Source organism: Globicephala melas, chromosome 17 (genome assembly GCF_963455315.2).
Source record: "Globicephala melas chromosome 17, mGloMel1.2, whole genome shotgun sequence".
In the NCBI taxonomy this organism is placed as follows: domain Eukaryota; kingdom Metazoa; phylum Chordata; class Mammalia; order Artiodactyla; family Delphinidae; genus Globicephala; species Globicephala melas.
This window is the reverse complement of record NC_083330.1, coordinates 5,645,274-5,662,897: the sequence shown is the minus strand read 5'-3', so window position 1 is coordinate 5,662,897 and position 17,624 is coordinate 5,645,274. Positions and strand designations below refer to the sequence as shown.

The 17,624-nt window shown below is 48.7% G+C and overlaps 1 protein-coding gene across 6 annotated transcripts in view; it reads right to left on the bottom strand.

Annotated features, from left to right (window-relative positions):
• Window positions 1-17,374, bottom strand: part of FAM110B (family with sequence similarity 110 member B) — a 129,315-nt gene extending 111,941 nt beyond the window's left edge. For 2 of the 6 annotated variants that reach the window (XM_030859706.2, XM_030859708.2), the window contains exon 1: window positions 17,240-17,374. The gene's annotated coding sequence lies outside the window, so the exon portion shown is untranslated. Of the gene's footprint in view, window positions 1-9,779; window positions 9,798-14,425; window positions 14,441-16,501; window positions 16,519-16,685; window positions 16,739-17,239 lie in introns of those variants that run through there. The other 4 variants (XM_060287233.2, XM_060287237.1, XM_060287235.1 and 1 more) reach the window with 4 other exon arrangements.
• Between the last annotated feature and the right edge of the window lie 250 nt (window positions 17,375-17,624).

The window sequence follows — 17,624 nt, the reverse complement described above, 5'->3', positions numbered from 1 at the left end:
TTTTCGAAACTTTAGAAATCTTTTAGAAGAAAATACTCCTGTAATGTCACTCAGAATTTTCCCAATAAATCCTTTGGTCTTCATGCCTCTCAACCCATATATAACTTCCCCTCTCCCCCAGTTCTCCCACCCACACTGAGACAAAGTCCCAGCCTAAAGCAAAGCTAGGCTCTCAACTCCACCAGTTCTCAGCACCCCCCAAGGCCTTTCCCCTACAGGTAAGTAACTCTAAGGTGGAGCTGGAACTCTTTGTTTTAAACATGTGCCTCGCGTGATTCTTACGAAAAATCAGTTTGCATTTAACTCTACGTTTTCACATGGAGGCATAGGAACCCTCAGCCGGTGCTCACCAGCCACGCGAACTGGCACAAGTCTATTCACCTCCCTCAACCAGCCTCTCCTCTGCAAGATGGAGACATGTCCACCTCGCGGGAGTAAGGGGCACGGTGCAAAGCCTTAAACCTTGTAGGTGCTCAGTCCTTAGTCAAAGGAATGACGAGACAATGCACACGATGAACAATGTGACCACGCATCCACGCTGTGCGGCTCGGAAGCGCGGAATTACAGGATGAGGTGCAAGCCCTGCACCTGCCGTGCTAGGTTCCTCCATTCCCCGACTCCTTCTGCAGCCCGAGCATTTCACCTCACACAGCAAATCTAGACTACCGGAAGCACCTCAGGCTTGCTCTGCCATTTCACGCCTTAATCCCTTGACTTGGTCCTACCTACCTGGCTAGAATGTCCCTCTGAGTCTCTGCCCGACCAACGGCCTTCCGCCAGCCCATCCCTTCATCTACCGAACACCCACCTTTCCCTAAGAGGTAGGAAGATCTGACTGGGCCCAGATGGGACCCTCTACAGGAAAGCCTCCCTGGGCTGGATCCCTCCCACACCTGCACATCTGCTCAGGGCATCACCTCACCGGGGGCACGGAACGTGGTGCCTGGCACTTCCTGGCACAAGGTGGCACCTCAGGACAAACACGTGGAGATGGGCAGCGAGCCAGTCTGGGACACTGCAAAGGACCACCCGTCTGGCGTTTCCCTGGCCAAGAGGTGGACCTCTAACCAAAACAGTTCAGAGAGTGCCGGGAAAGGTCCCAGGTGAGGGTGAACCCAGCTCTCCCGACCCACCTAGAGCAGCATCAACCCACCTGCCACCCAGCTGGGCCACCTCGGATGCAGCTCCTCCGGGCCCTGTCCCACCTCCAGGTGACTGTGGACCCGGCCACCCCCTAGACACCCGAATGCCACAGAAATGTGAAGATGGGAAACCTTTATCATTTGGGGATGCTACGTTTTGGGGTCACTCATTATGCAACAGTAGATAATACAGATTTTACTTCAACTCCTAGTGTTCTTTTTGCCCAGTGTAATCATTTATCTAAAAGTATCTATTTCATAGATAAAAAGATCATCAAAGGGACACAGAGAATACGTGTTCTGGTTCCCTCTGGCCACACTCACCAAAGAGACAGCCGATTGCTCAGATTCTAAAATAGTTTAAAAGATACCCTAGTTTCTGTTTTGTGAGATACTCAGATTAAATGGGTCAACTCTATAATTAAACCATAAAAATAGAATGCATTGAATGATATAATAAGAAATAGTTCAACATTCTATCTGTGAGTCAAATTTGTTTCCAAATGGGACTTATTTTAATTATAGAATATACATTTCACTAGATGTCATTTTAAATCCCTGTAACTAAAAAAAAAAAAAAAAAGTTTCAGCTCACTGAGGGCAATTTTACTTAAGGGGTCTAAACTAAATTTAGAAATTATCTTCACTATATTCATTTAAATATAATCCATTTAATAGTACCTACATTAATTTTTGTTGAAATAAGAAAAAGTGTTCCGAGAATGTAAATTTGATGTACTCTAAAACAATTAGAAAAAAAAGCAAGCTGTCTGAGGGCAGGAACAGAACTAACTCAGCTGAAAAAACGAAAATTCCCAAGACAAGGATATTATTTCATAAAAACATTTTTTTCAGTCTAGGGAAATAAAGTACATTTTCACAGTCCAAAGTCTTGATGTTAATTAACAAGGATATCTTATACTCACTTCATTTTAAAATATGTTATAGAAGTTGAATACGCTCCAAGAACAGATTTCCATTAAAATTATTTTCTTTTAAAATAGAATATGAAGCTCATAGTTTTGCTTCCAGATGTCTTAAAATGCTTAATAAATGGTACCCGCCCAAAGCAAACCATAAAGGAACTGATACGTTAACTGTGAAAATGCACACGGACTAAAGACAAAGGCAAAGCGGCTACAGGAAAACATACACATCCCTGGCTTATAAGCAGAAGCGTTACAGTAAAAACTATCCACGCTGTTTCAGATTCTTGGTGAGAAAGTTAAAACCTGTGACACACAGCTCACCTCCTCAGGGTGAGCGCTTATAACCCTTTCTGTCTTCCCAACATTTTGCCTCTAAGACATGCACCCTCAATCACCCTCCCTCCAGCCCAGGATCCTGCCAAGTTTTCTGGTGCCTGGGGGCTCGCAAAGCAAGCACCAGGCATCTTTAAGAATGAGGACTTCCCCCAGATCAGGTTCAACATCACCGGGGAATCCATTAAAAATGCACACTCTCAGGCCCTCTAGGACCCAGTGAATCAGAGACTCTGGGGACAGACCAGCAATTCGTGTTTCACCCTCCAGGTTAACTCTGATGTGCTAGAGTCTGGGAATCAATGGCCCAGATCAAGGGCTCCTAAAGCCACCTGTGCATCACTGGCCCCCCCAGAGGCAACCTGGGTGCTCCCCCGGCTCCCACTCGGATGCTACAGAATCCCAGGTGTCCTTAAGGGGTCCACGGTGGGGACCGCTGGAGCAGGTAATCTTGAAGGGCCTTTTGAGGAAGCACTGTGACACCAAGTTCACCCTAAGAGTTCCCATTTTGCTTGGCCCTTTGCCAAGCCAGAGAGAACAGAGGGCAGAAGCATAACGCTGCACACGAGAGGCCCGGATCTCAGGGCACAGAAAACCCCCGTCCCCAGGAGACACGGGTCCCGACCTCCTTCCCAGCACGGGAACAAACACTCCAGAGCTGAAGGCCGCTACTTCGCTCCTCTTGCAAGCATTTATCAGTTTGTCTTGGTGTTAAAGGGAGACGTGACCTTGTTTTCCAGCAATGTGCCCGAGACAGCGCCCTGAATAGACTGTTAAATCTACTGTGGAGCCAACGCAGAGCTTCTAAACGAGATGGAATAAACCCAAAATGAGAAGTAAAAAAAGATGGTGCTAGAAATGGCAACGGCAACAGCAGGTTATGGGTGAAGCGGACACGTGTCAGGATGGAAATCATCTGGGCCTCGGCGTGGGAGACAGAGAGCTGACTGTCCAGCCCCTTCTGGACCCCAACCCTGCCATCCCATCAACAGCCCCTCTAGGCCTGGAGAGGGCGGGTGGGCAGAAGGGACAGCCCAGGGTAGAGTGGACCTCAGGGCCTCTGGGAGCAGCCCCGGGCAGGGAGCTCCAGCTGGGGAAGACAAAGGTGGGGATGTTTACTCCACCCTCTGCCAGTCCAGGTCGGGGGTGGTGAGATGCACGACCCCAGGAAAGGGGAGGCCAGGCCAGGAGGGCGGTGAGGGCCTCTCTTTCTGCTCACGGCCAAGGCCACAGCCCTGGCTCCCTGAGTGCAGGCACTAGACCAGCTCTGCCCCTCGCCAGCAGCTTGCAGATTCCACCTCAGCTCTCGGCACCAAGTTCGGTGGGACAGTAGAAACACCAGCCCTGCAGGCTTTTCTGAGAAATGTATGGGCCAACCCCAGGGGACCCCGAGCATCCCCGCACAAGCACGGGAGCCCAGAAGCCTGCCTGCCAGGTACTGCGACCACCCCAACACGCCCAGAGAGGGCCCCGTTCAGGGCCCAGAAACATAACCAAACTTCTCTTGGAGATTTTCTACCCAAGAGATAATTAAGTTGTAAGAATCCTGCCCCACCCTTCCTCCACACAAAGCTATCAATAAGTCTTGTAATTTTGAATGGAAAAACAAAATGTAACCTCTAAATATTTTTCTCATCTACAAAAAAATACATAAATAAAAAATTGGAAAGCTGCCCACTGCTGATCTAAATAGGTAATATGAAAGCTCCGATACAGTCAAATATAAAACTCCTACCTTCCCAATGTAAAGACTTTAAATAACCATTAAGAAAGCGCCTAGTTTTACTTTAAGCCTTGCTTTCTTTCACAAAAAGATGTGAGATACCTTCAAGAAAAAAGAAAATAAAATCAGAGACAAACAGAAAATTAAAATTTCAGGACTTAGAGAAAATTAAAGCATAGAAACAGGACAAGATAGAGAAGAAACCAGCCATAATTTCCTACTAAGTTGTTATAGTCGAGCTTCAATTTTGCCTAAAGTTTACCGTTTATCATCAAATGATTTGCCTTGCATGTTTTTGACAAATTTGTAAGTGTGTAAATTGTTGAGCGCACTGAGTGATAACAATGCAGGACATACTGACAACATCTCCACCAAAATACAGGCAAAGGTGTCACGTGGCCGCTTCTGGAATATCCTCCAACCACAATAGAGCGCAGGATGGACCAGAGGGCTTCTCGGTCAGGAAGGTGATTCTAGGAGGGTCTAAGATAACTCCTGGTCACCTAAACTCTGCCTACAGCTACTTCCTACACACGTGGAAGATGAACTCTGAGGGAAGCAGAGCAGTGGATGGGCTGCATAAACATGAGAAAGAACTTTCCACAAGCTTCAGATTGCTAAGAGCTCAGAAGGTCCATAACTTTCAACTAAAGTTCAGAAACCCTGACCAGATGCCGAACGATCCACTTCTGTACGGATGCAGCCAAACAGGTACCTAGTGGGCAAAGCCAGAATGTTCTTTCAGAAACAACAGTTTGAAGGTCACTCTCGAGGTCGGGGACAATACATCCTTAGTCCTCACTCCCAGCACCCAACCAACGAGGTGCCTGGGCACACGTGCCCTCAACACACGTGCTCAGTGAACGAGTTCCAGACCGCAGCTGGCGTGGGTAACCTTCTCCAGACTACCAAAACCTGGTCAAACTTGACATCTTCATAAATGACCTTCGTTTAGGAAACAAGCTCTTTGGGAAGCCTGAGAGCATCCCCCAGCCTGTTCCCGACACCACCATCAATATACGACATTCTGGGAACTGAGTTCAGTCAGCCACAGACACAGCCATGCCGTCAACCACAACTCTACGTTCCCTAAATTGTCCTCGAGCTCATCAGAGGAGGCGTTTCAAATAGGAACCTGCAGAACCGTTCTGATCGTCTAGCCTCGTAACCTTACGGAAAACAAATGAGGTTGGCTTGGCATGATTTGTTCTTCGGGAGACTATCCTGCTTTGAGCTCTGACTACTTCCTTTCCTACGAGGGCTCAGCCATCTGTTCCACACTGTGCCGTAGGATGTTGCCAAGGACGTGAAGGAAAAGCGATGAATCGTAGAATCTAAAACAGCACCCTCCCAGGGAAACAGAATGCAAGCCGCAAACGTGAACCGTGTACGTTCTTGTAAGTTTTCTTGTAGCTGTAGTAAAAATTAAAAAAAAGACAGGTGAAATTATCGTGATGATATATTTTATCCAATCCGTCCAAAATAGTATCATGTCAACATGCAACGTAAAAGATTATTCATGAGGCATTTTACATTCTCTTTTCAAGCAAATCTTCAACATCTGGTACTTCACGCTTAGAGGATATAGCAATTCAGGCCAGTCACATAACCAGCGGCCAGCACACTGGACAGTGCAGGGCTAGGATCTCTTGGCGTTTTCTGAAAATTCAGGGCATTTATTTTAATCCTGGCACGCCCTGTCTTCTCCACGATCTCTCAGGATATTATCAATAGTGCCACCTTGATCCCATCTGCAAACTCCCTCCGCACCTGAGAGGCCCTTCACCTCAATTGTGAGATGCAAACCACTCTCAGGGTAGCAGAGCAGACTAAGACTGAAGCAGATTCTCACAAGAGGCTACTGGTTTGGATATGATTCCCGTCCCTCTATCGAATGACAAGGCAGAGACATACTTTCACGCCTTTGCGTTCACATTACTTGAGCATCACAAAAGACGTGACTGTCTCCTCTGTTCTTTTTATTCAGACCACATGAAGTCAAGGAAAAGAATCAGAGAGGAGGCATGACGGAGCCTTTTAGGATGACCAGGACTTCACGGAGCAGAGAGAGAGGAAACACCAGGTGCAGTGGACGGGAGGCGCCCAGGAAAGGGGCTGGAGGGGCCCTGGGGCCAAGTCAGGGAAGCCTGGACGGTGGGTTAACAAGACTTTGTCCTGGGCACCTGGGCGGGGCCTGGAGCAGCTGAGCAACGTGACAGACCGGCGATGCGGCTAATTCCCGAGAAAGTGCAATAGAGGCAGGAAAGGGAAGAAGGCCGAGGCGGGGGTATCAGCCAGAAAAGAAGAGAGGATGGAGGCCTGGGGGTCGGTCTCAGTTGACCGAGGGTCACGGAAGGTACGCCAGGAACGCAGAGCTGGGCCGGGCAGGAGAGACATTTCAGAATCAGATGGAGGGGAAAACCCAGAGAGAATGTCAAACGGGACGAGGGTCCTCCTTTCAGGATGGGGTGACGGTGAGCCAATAAGCATCAGCTGGCAGAGCACAGGCTGAAGAACATCGACCTGCCTTCTGCCATCAGCCTGGAGGCTTCTCCCACTCCCAGGGTGGCAGCGTCAGTTCAGATGCAGGGGCGGGTGGAGAAGTCACCCCTTCCCAAAGGCAAGCTTTCCACGGCTCCTACACTGTCGCTTCATTAGACCACAAAGCATGTAACATCTACGAGCACAGATGAAAGTTGTCTTGCGTGCTACTAAGTTTGCTCTTTTAGGTTTGAGGAATTCACGCTCTTATCGGTAGAAGGAAGTTTCTTACAGGAGCTTTGCTGCTACTTCTCAAGATGCAAGAAAAAAATACTTTCTGAATAATATTCTCTCGGTATTACTTTTTTTTTTTTTTTTCTTTTTACTCGGTATTACTTTTTGTTCAAAGTGGGGATAGAGGGGCCAAAAAGTAACGGTAAAAAGAAAAAGGGACGAAGCTCTATTTTTCTCCTAGAATAAAAAGAAGAGTCTTCGCTTCACTGCTGCTGCCGTCCCCGCGTGAGTGGGCAACACTGTGGATCACGTGACCCCACTCACAAGGAACCCTGACAACTTCAACAGGAGCAACAGGACATTTCAGAGGATGGACGCGTTTGGAAGCACCCTGAGGTCACGTCGATGCTCCATGACAGGCAGGGTCTTGGGGTCAGAACTGAAGAAATGAAGGTCTAAGATGGCTGAGATGAGGATGAAGTTCTGAGGGAGGTGGCCCATAGGCCCGGAGCCACGCAGAGCTTCAAGACGAGTGAGGATGCGACGTCCACGCGACCCGGTGGCAGCACGGTCCCTGGCCAACGGCAGGCTCTCAAGCATGTATGTGCTGAAATGGAAGTGGTACCAGTGACTAGGGACACCACTAGTCCCTGCATCAGCTGACCCAAATCTGAACACTGCTTTCGGAAAACAGCTCAGTGAAGCCATGGCGTCCATGGCCTAATGGTGAAACGTGGCAGGTGAGAAGATTTTAGCTCTACGTACCTTGGCCTCAGCCAGTTTTATCTAAGGAGATCAGGATACTAGATAAAGCTCTCCTCTGGGGTCTAGTACAGACCTGAAAGTCAGCCTTCTGGAACCTGCCAAGGCCACCCACCACTGTCAAGGTCACCAGGCCCTGTACCAAACCGCTGCCTGTGGTTGCTTCTCGTCTCAAACCAACTCATAATCCAAACATGGCCAGATAAGGAACCTCAGGAAAGCCCAGACCATTCTACACAAGTCAACCTAAAAGTGACCTCTGGGAGAAATTAAAGTTTTAGTTATAGGCAACTGATCAGTTACTTACCTCTTAAAGCTCAACGTCACTGAAGAAAAGAAGCGTAAATGCATCAACTATTTCAACTAGAAGATGGCAGAGCCACCATGCAAGTACCAAGAATATAGGTAAAGTGCTGAAAAGAGTGATGGAACGTACTAAACACTGTATAAGGGTCTGACGTGATAACGATATCGCTATCATTATCATTGATTACACAGGCCAAGGCGGGGAAAAATCAGAGGTATGAATAATCCTATAGAAAACCAATACTGCACTCAATTCCTTCCTATATGCACTAGGTTATGCGATAATAAATAGTATCTACCATCAAATCTGAAAACTACCTTCTGTTGAAACCAGAGGAATGTATGTTTTCAAGTTTCTTCTTTCCATTTTTTTTTTAATTGGAGTACAGCTGCTTTACAATGGTGTGTTAGTTTCTGCTGTACAACGAAGTGAATCAGCTCTATGTGTACATACGTCCCCTCCCATCTCGGACCTCCTTCCCCCCCAGCCTCCCGCCCCCATCCTACCAATCGAGCTCATCACAGAGCACCAAGTTTTGAGACATTTCCCTAACAGGTTGAAATCTTAAGACCAAATAAGAGTGAGGGGAACTCTCTTAACAAAAGGCACCTATCTTTCATTCAAAAAAAGAAAAAGGGAGGCAGTTCCCCGGCGGCCGAGTGGTTAGGATTCCAGGCTTTCACTGCTGTGGCCTGGGTTCAGTCCCTGGCTGGGGAACTGAGATCTCGCAAGCCGCAGCCCAAAACAAACAAACTGGAAATCAGACATAATTATACAAGGAAACTGCTTTAAACTTGAACGTAAATTGTGTCGGGGATCCACCATAAGGTGGAGACTTAGGCCTCCGTGCTCATGGCTGTGAAGGTCATCTCCATGGGTGTGGGCTACACCAGGACCACACAGAGTAGGGAGAAGAAGGGGTGTCAGTGACACGACCGTGTTTTCCTCACGCAGGCGACACTCATGCGGAGAAATACACCCAGTGCCTCCATCCCTGATGAACTCACTGTCTCACTAAAGGAACCAGGAACCAAGAACACATCATAAAATACAGCGATCAACTGAATGAGTGCAGGAAGTGCTGGCCGGCAAGGCACAGGTGCAACGTTGCCGGTCCTTCTGGGAGAGCCTTCATGGAGGCGGGTCCATGGCCTTAGCCCTCCGGGGGGCAGTTCATTTAAACAGGCTTGGGAAACAGTAGTTCTACAAAATGTTTTCACAACAGCTCATCTAGTTCCTGAAATGCTTTGATTATACTGCCCATGTGTCAGGGTCAATTTTACGCATCAACTGGACTGGGACTCGAGGTGCCCAGGTATTTGGTGAAACGTGGCTCTGGGTGTGTCTGTAAGGACGTTTCTGGATGCGATTAACATTCAGACTGGTGCACTGAGTAAAGCAGGTGGCCCTCCCCGGTGTGGGCGGCCTTGTCTCATCCGAGGAGGACCTGAACCTAACAAGAGGTGGGAGAGGGAGAGGGAGATCCCTCCGCCCGGCTGAGCTGAGACCCGGGTCTCCACCCGCCCTCACACCGGAGCTGAGCCCTCGTCTCTCTGGGGTCTCCCACCTGCAGACGACAGATCCTGGGGCTTCTCCGCCTCCAAAACCACACGCGCCTATCAACTCCTTACAATAAACTTCCTTGAGATCAAGACTGAGATCCTATCGGTTCTGCTTCTCTGGCGTACCCTGACTGACACCAGGTATATGTGAGTAATAAGTACTACCTGGTAACATGAAAAATCCAAATTCAAATGAAGATCCTTAGGTATTTCCGACACAAAACGTATAAGGATGTTTGATAACGTCTTGGCGCGCTGAATTAAAAGGCTTTGGGACGCAGTCTCTCTATCATTAACTGAACTCACCTAAACGCTTTTGGGGAAAGATCCAAGGAAAGGACAGAGCTTTTCAACAGCTGAGTGCTTCGTGCTGAAATCCCTCTGGAAAAAGCATGTGGAAAGAGCAATGGGCGGCTAAGAACCAAAGCGGTTCGGTCCCGTGCCAGTGGATTCTGAAAGGAAAAATACCTGTGGGAGAGACCCGATAAGCCGATCAGGCCACGGGAGCTGGAACCCTTCAATGCTGCAGCGAGGGCAGGGCGGCATCTAACCGGGGAATCGTGGCCCGTGGGAAGCTCACACTGAACACAGGGCTTAGAGCTGGAGAAGTGAAGTTCTCACATACACACACACACACACACACACACACACACACCCCAACTGTGTGACATGTGTGGGACTCCCATCACTTATATGGAAAGTTCTCTTAAAACCAAATTCCAGACTCTACAGATAAAGCCCAAATCTCCTCTAGCATGACCTAACAGAATATCCCAACTTCCCACAGAAAATAGATTTATATGACTCTATAATACTCTCCCCCTATAAGAACTGTAAATATAAATTCACTAACAAGGATTAAAAAAAAAAACTCCGTTAAATTAAATAACTAAGTTACTAGACAGCCAGTCTATCCCTTAAAATATGGTGGCCACGTTGACCAAAAACTGTCAGAAGGTTTGTAGTTACACACCCGAGTCCTGCTGTAAGTTAAAACAAAGCTCACAGAAGCTGTGAGGAGCACCCAGGACTTGTCAAATTCCAAACCAACACAATGATTTCTCTTCTTCCTTCATGGTCACTGAACAAGAACAAACTTTACTGGGAAGAAAAACATCTGATTCTTAAAAATCACAACATTCCAATCCGTGACCATTTGAATGAGCAACGGCCAGGGATAGATTAAAAGGATTTGAAAAATCCCCAACTCAAGTTAAGTGTACAGGGAAACTCCCAATTCACCTTGTTCTAACGATGCAGTCAAAACACAGAAGTGCTGTCAGGATTCACTGGTACTTCCCAACACCACTGAGTTTCCCGTTTCCACCTGTCCGTTTCTGACCCCCTAGTGGAAACGGTGGCCCCCCCGGTAGCCAGGGATCAGAAGATGACAGCTTGCGTGTGTGCAAATAAACAGGCTCACACCTCTAGGATGGTGGAGTGTCTGCACAAGGATTTGAAAACACGTCTTTACATTTCATTCACTAAACTTCACCCAAAGACTACAGTCAACAAGCAAGTACTGGGAAAGATTAAAGCCTGGAGAAGAACATATAAATATTCTTATTTGTAAAATGGGTATGATTTCCTTTTGAAAAATACAAAAATATAGAATCAAAATCAGTGCACCAACAAACGTCATTATAATGGGACACAGTATCATTAGTGACAAGATATGACTTGGAAACGGGGGGGAATAACCCACGGTCCCGAGTGCTGACTACGCAGGTCCACCAGGTTGCCAGCTCTGGTCCTGATTTCAGTGCCCGCTTCCGGGGGCAGGGGGGAGGCAAGCATGGTCCCTTTCACAGCGGGTGCACTTCCCCACCATGTTTCCTCTTGTGGTTTATAGAAGGAGGTGGGTGCCTCTAAGCTGGCATCACAGGTGTTAGGCAAGCCCCCGCTGACATTTATGGAAGATGAAGCAGGTGACACCCTCTGAAGGGCCGGGGTGAAGCCATAAGCATGTCCCACTACCCCGAGAAACCCACGTTTCCAGATACCAACTCTCCCTCTCCTCTGACCCCCGTCCCCAAAATGCTCTCTCAAGGCCGGCTTGGAGCCTGCCCACTGGACCCCGGGTTTATACACCTGGGCTGGAAGGCCCATCATCTCAGCACAAAAAACAGAGTCAGAGAAGAACCCTGCCTGAGAACAGGCCTTTCTGCTGTGCCTTTGGCTCCCGTGGGAAGGACCCCATAGTCAGCAGTGTCACCTGCACAGTTGATTGGTAACTAAGTCCCATCCCAGGCCCTGCGGATACAGCAGCTGACAGGACAGTGACCCTCTCAACCAGGAGAAATGTACTAATAACAATGTGTAAACAAAGTATACAATTTCCCTTAGGAATGAGGGCTGTGAATAAAATAACATAGGACTGGGGGACACAGAGTGGCTGGAGGAGGGGCAACCTTAGCTTCAGCAGTCAGGGTGAGTCTCTGAAAAAGGGCCTTTCACCCTGTTACCCGTGTGATAAGAATATACAAGACGGATGGAGGGACGGATGACATCCACGAGACAGTAACACCCAACAGCAATCAAACGCCATGGAGTGCCCGGCACTTTGCAAGCATCATCCTCCTAAAACCTCACAACGATCCCATGAAGTAGTTCCTGCAGCTTTCCCCATTTTACAGATCAGGATACTGAGGTTCCAGAAGCCTGGGTAACCTGTTCAACCTACAGAGCCGATCTTTGCGCCCAGACAGGCTCAACTAGAAATGCTCCCCCTCCCAGCCCCTTGGGCACCGACTTACCTATTTGCTGGGACAGCTAAGTGTTTGGCCTGGAATCCCCGCAGCTCAAGCCCTCACCCTGCCCCGCCCTCAATGGAGTAAGAGAGACGAACAAAGCTAGAACTCCCAAGGGATCTACCACCCATTCTGAATGTGCTCATGGTGTCTGTGACTCCCCTTGAACCTGACAAATCCGGGCTGTCCCAGTCTCCTTAATCTCTGACACCATCAGCCTTCAGTGCACCTGGAAGCAACGGCATCTGCAAATACCTTCTCATGTGGTTTGTAAGAATCAGTAAGACCACTTGCACAGGACGCAGGTTTCCACTGCAGCTTCCAATGCAGAGGTGGCCTACAAGGAAGGCCCTGCTGACCTGGTTCTTCTGCCACTGTTTCCTGTTCCTCACAGAGGCCACGGGGCCTTTGCACAGGCTGTCTGTCCTCTCTGCCCAGAGGCCTTCCAGAGGTTGCCCCTTTTTTTCACATATGTCTCAGCTCAAACATCCTCCACGAGGCCCTCCCAGACCGCCCAGCCCAGACTAGAACACCACCCTCACTCTTGACTGCAATTATTACTGCTTCAAGTTAGCTTTTTATTTGCTTGTTTACTGTATCATCTATTTTGCCCCACTTGACACTAGGATGCCTTAGAGAGGCAGGGACCTTGTCTTTCCTGGGCACTGCTTATCCCCAGCACCTGGCACACAATCAATATATAAATATCTGTTTAACGTAACAATCATCGGGACTTCCCTGGTGGCGCAGTGGTTAAGAGTCTGCCTGCCAATGCAGGGGACATGGGTTCGAGCCCTGGTCCGGGAAGATCCCACATGCCGCGGAGCAACTAAGCCCGTGCGCCACAACTACTGAGCCTGAGCTCTAGAGCCCACGTGCCACAACTACTGAGGCCCATGGGCCTAGAGCCCGTGCTCTGCAACGGGAGAGGCCACCACAATGAGAGGCCCACGCACCGCAACAAACGGCAGCCCCGCTCGCCGCAGCTAGAGAAAGCCTGTGCACAGCAGTGAAGACCCAACGCAGCCAAAAAATAAAGAAAAAATATATAACAATCATAAGAGAAGAAATTACTAAATTACATTATTTCACATAATTACTTCCTTTTCATCACAGTCCAGTCAAGGGGACAAAAAACTTGCTGTCAAAATGACCGTTTTGAAGGATACCAGTGATTCTTCCTGAAAAAGACAAAAAGATGCAACTAACTTCTGAAGGGGCCCTGAGGGGTAAAATGCTTTGCATTACAACATAACGACTCCAAAATTTCCCATATGCTTCCGAATTGTATTTTGAAAAGCTTTATCCGGAACTGGACAATTTCAAAACCCACTGAGCTCGCTCTGAGGTATAAACTACAGCAGAGAATTCTTATCGTTCTTCTAGACACCTGTCTGCCAAATGACGTATTGTTTCCTTGGGCTGAGGATTCACCTCTGAACTTCTCCCTAAAGTGTTTACAATTTTAAAAATCCCATCTTTAGTGCCAGTTCCACTTTAGAATTGTTTAATCGTACTGGAAAAAGGAAGTAATTTGTTTCACCTACTAACATTTCCTTAAAATTTTTTTTTTAATTTTTTAATAAACAAGACTGATGACTTCAAATGCTGTGTTCTTACGTGATTCTCCTTGTGAGACTCAAACCACAAAAAGTTAAAAATGTGAAAATCACATGCAGGCCCTTCTCACAAGCAGGAGGGAACCAAACATGTCAGAATAGGAGTGAATATGCATGACTTAAGTTCATTAATGTTGTATTACAAAAGATCATCCAGAAACTAACCCCGGTTTAAAAACAGGATGAAAATGTATTCTGCAATACACTTCCTTGCCAGTAACTAATTACCTGCAATTAATTATTTGGACCATGACATCCATGAACAATGAAACACTAAATTTCTTAACTACTATTCTCCAAAATCTTCCATGCAAATCACCCCGTAACTTATCCTGACGAAGTTCAGAATGAATGTTACATTTAGCTTCTTCGGTGAACATTTCTGGGCATAATTTGTGTTCTCCTCTGAAAAATTCTCAAGCATTACTTTTGTGTGTTTCTATAATGCTTTCAATACCAAACAAGATCACCATTACAACATGAAATCAGCTTTGCTTCTTCTGAGCTCCGTGAGTCACCTGCCTCACCTGCAGCAAGGAGATAAGAGCAAGGACCCCACGCTGGAGGAGTTAAGGGAACGCACCGTCATCTGTCTGGGACTGGACCGGTCCCCGCGCCGGCCGCAGAGATAACTCCCATCACAATCCACAAAGCCTTTGTTCCGAGCGCACCTCCTCTCCTTGGCGCTGTACTAAGTAGAATGAATATATGTTTTCGTGGATGAGTCATGGCTTTGCAGAGCTCCAGAGCCTTCAGCCTGAATTTCAATTCTCACTGCATCATACTGGGAGGCAGAATGGTGGTAAAAACCAGAATAAATGAGAATTCACCCTAGGAAGTTGTTGTCTTAAATAAAGTCAACAAGCAAGTAGGTTTCTTATCATTTGTTTCTCTCTCCTAGAAGTTAAATACCGAAGAAAAAAAAAAAAAAGTCCAGGATTGTTGGAGATCCCCAACGCTCAGAACAGTCAATCTTACTCTATTATGGGAAAATAAGAGTAAAGGGTACAGTCGACTAAATAATATTTTGACAATGTTTTAATACCTGGAATACCCTGGTTTTCAGAGAGAAAAATCTGGCCAATATTCTTTAAAAGTTGAAAAGACAAAGGACAAACTTTTTTAAAAGTTTATTCCTAAGAAGACTGTTAGGATGTGTCAGTGCAGACAGAGTATATTTTGCGGAGAGGGCAAGCAATGAAATTGCTAAAGGAATCCCTGCAGCTTTCCCTGAGCACACGTCTGTCCCCCAGCATTATCCTCAGCACCATCTACTGCCCAACTGTCCGCACAGCAGCCCTGGCTCTGCAGGGCCCCCAAGAATTCACGCCAAGCCTCGGCTTAGCTAAATTAACTGTTTAGGAATGAAAAAGATGTCACTTCAAAGTTAAAAGCGGGGGCGACCTCAGAATGAAGGTAAACGCCTGACAATCTTTTCAAATACCTAGACAACAAACATAATCTTTTGGTTACTAACATACAACAATTAAGTAGTTTTAATTTTTCTTGGCTAGTTACGCTATAAACTCTGCTCTGCAGATTTTAAAGCACGGGTAAGATTTATATGCGCTGGTTGATGCGTGTGTATACAGTACATATATTTATCTTTTATTACCTTTTGACATGGTAGGAGTTACCTAACGGCTGTTGCTAGCAGCAACGCGGAATGGAAAGTATGATTTTCAACCTATAGAACGAGGGGATTCGGGGAGGGGTTCAGAGCCCAGGTTTCTCCTAATGTCTAGGCTTTTCCTTAGACAGGTAGGCCCTTCAGGATAATGAAGTCTCGCGAAACGTACCGGCATACGACCTGATGCAGGACTGTGTTCTCGTCCTCACAAACCTGCTATACTTCATACATAAGGATACACAGAACAGCTCGTCCGTCATAAGCAAAACAACAGCCCAACCTCAATTCTGATCTAAAATTAAACTGCAGACTTAAAATAGACCGTGATTTAAAAGATCTGGGACTTAAAAAACCAAAACAACCATTTTCCAAAGAGAAAAAACACATGACCCGGTGATACAAATGAAAACTAAAACCAGCTGGCACCTAGCACCGTGTTCCGGAGGGAGGGCACTGTTCTAAGCTCTTTACAGATTATCAGGCTGTCAAAATACCATCTACAGTAATACCATAAATTAAGTACCATAGGGTAAGGCAATGGAATGTTAACCCGAGGAAGAAGTCTGGCTTACCATTAACTCACCCTTATGTTAAAAAAAACACTATGCTTAATAAATAGCTCATTGGAAAGACCAGGGGTGGTGATGTCACAAAACAAGTACAAGTTAATATAGGTATTTTCCATGGAATGACTCTAAGTTTAAATCGGGGGGAAAAGGCTAAATAAATATCTTCACGGCCAACAGGGGAAATGAAGAAAATGGAAGTCATTTACAGTCATTTACTATTTATGCTGCAAAAATGCTTAGTCTACTATCATATTCCCCTTCTCAGAATCACACCCCTGTGCAGTCCTCACCACGCCAGCCATGCAGTTGTTGTCACAGATGTGAGCCAGATTTTGCACAGGACGTGGCCGGGAGGAAAAGTGCAAAGTTAGCTTGCATCTCCTGCGGGAAATAAAGCCTGCTTATTTTTGTGGCTAAGTACATCTGAATACCAACTCGAAAGGGTTAAAAAGCCGGGCACCTGGTGTTTGCTTTCCGCTCTCCAGAGTGATTTAAGCTTACAGCGAAGTTCTCTCCGCTTCCCTGCCCGGCCTGCACCCTGCACGGAGGGAGAGCTGTCACCCCCGTCTACACCCTGCCGCACGGGTTCTCACCACCAGCGGGGCCCCCCGGGCTGGGCAGCGGGCTCCGCGGCTTCCCCCAACCTGCAAGCGCTGGGCGGCCGAGTTCCGAGCTCCGCGGCGTGACGGGGCACGAGTGCGCCAGGGGTCACTTAATTCCATTTCAAATCTGTACGCTTTCAAATAAAGTCGACACAACGGAGACCACGGATGGAGCTGGAGGGGGCCACCAAAAACAAACTTTCGTTGCCTCCGAATCTGCATTTCTTGCAGGAATTCCCAGCCCGCGACGGGGAGAGCCCGATGCTCCCAAAGCACCCAGCCCCCAAGACGAGAGGCCCTGCGAGGAGCCCTGGCCGAGGGGGTCCACTCGCCGCCCCCCGCCCCGCGCACCCCGCCCCCGCCCCGGCCTCCGCCCGGTCTCCCGCCGACCCTGGGCGCGCGGCGAGCTCGCGGCCCGGAACGCCGGCCGGCGTCGGTCCGGGCCATGCGGCCCCCAGGCCCGGCTGGACCGAGCCCCAGGCAGGGCCGGAGCGGCAGAGACGGACCCGGCGGCTCCGCGGCCGCGCGCGGCTTCCGCATTGTCCGCGATCGGGGCGCGGCGCGGTCCCCCGACCCGGCCCCCGGCCCAGCCTTACCTCGGCCGCGCTCCCCGGCCGCGAGCGGTGCGGCCCGAGCCGGGCTCCGGGCTCCGGGGGCTGCGGGGACAAGGAGTCGGGGCCCGCGAGGGACGGGGGCCGGGCCGCCGGGGTCGCGGGAGGGCGGAGCGTGGACGGGGCCGACCGAGGGGCCCTGGGGCGCGGGGCGGCTGAGGGCCCGGCTGGCGGCGGCGGCCGCGGCGGCTCGGTCTGCGCCGAGTGGGAGGGCTCGGGCAGCCTTCGCCAGGGCGCGAGGGAGGGAACTTGGAGCGAGTCGCCGCGGCCCCGAGCGCGTGGCTCCGCCGAGTGTGCACGCCCCCGAGCGCCCCGCCCCGGCCCCACCCCCTCCCCTCACTCCCGCCCCTAAACCCCCGCCCCGCCTCCA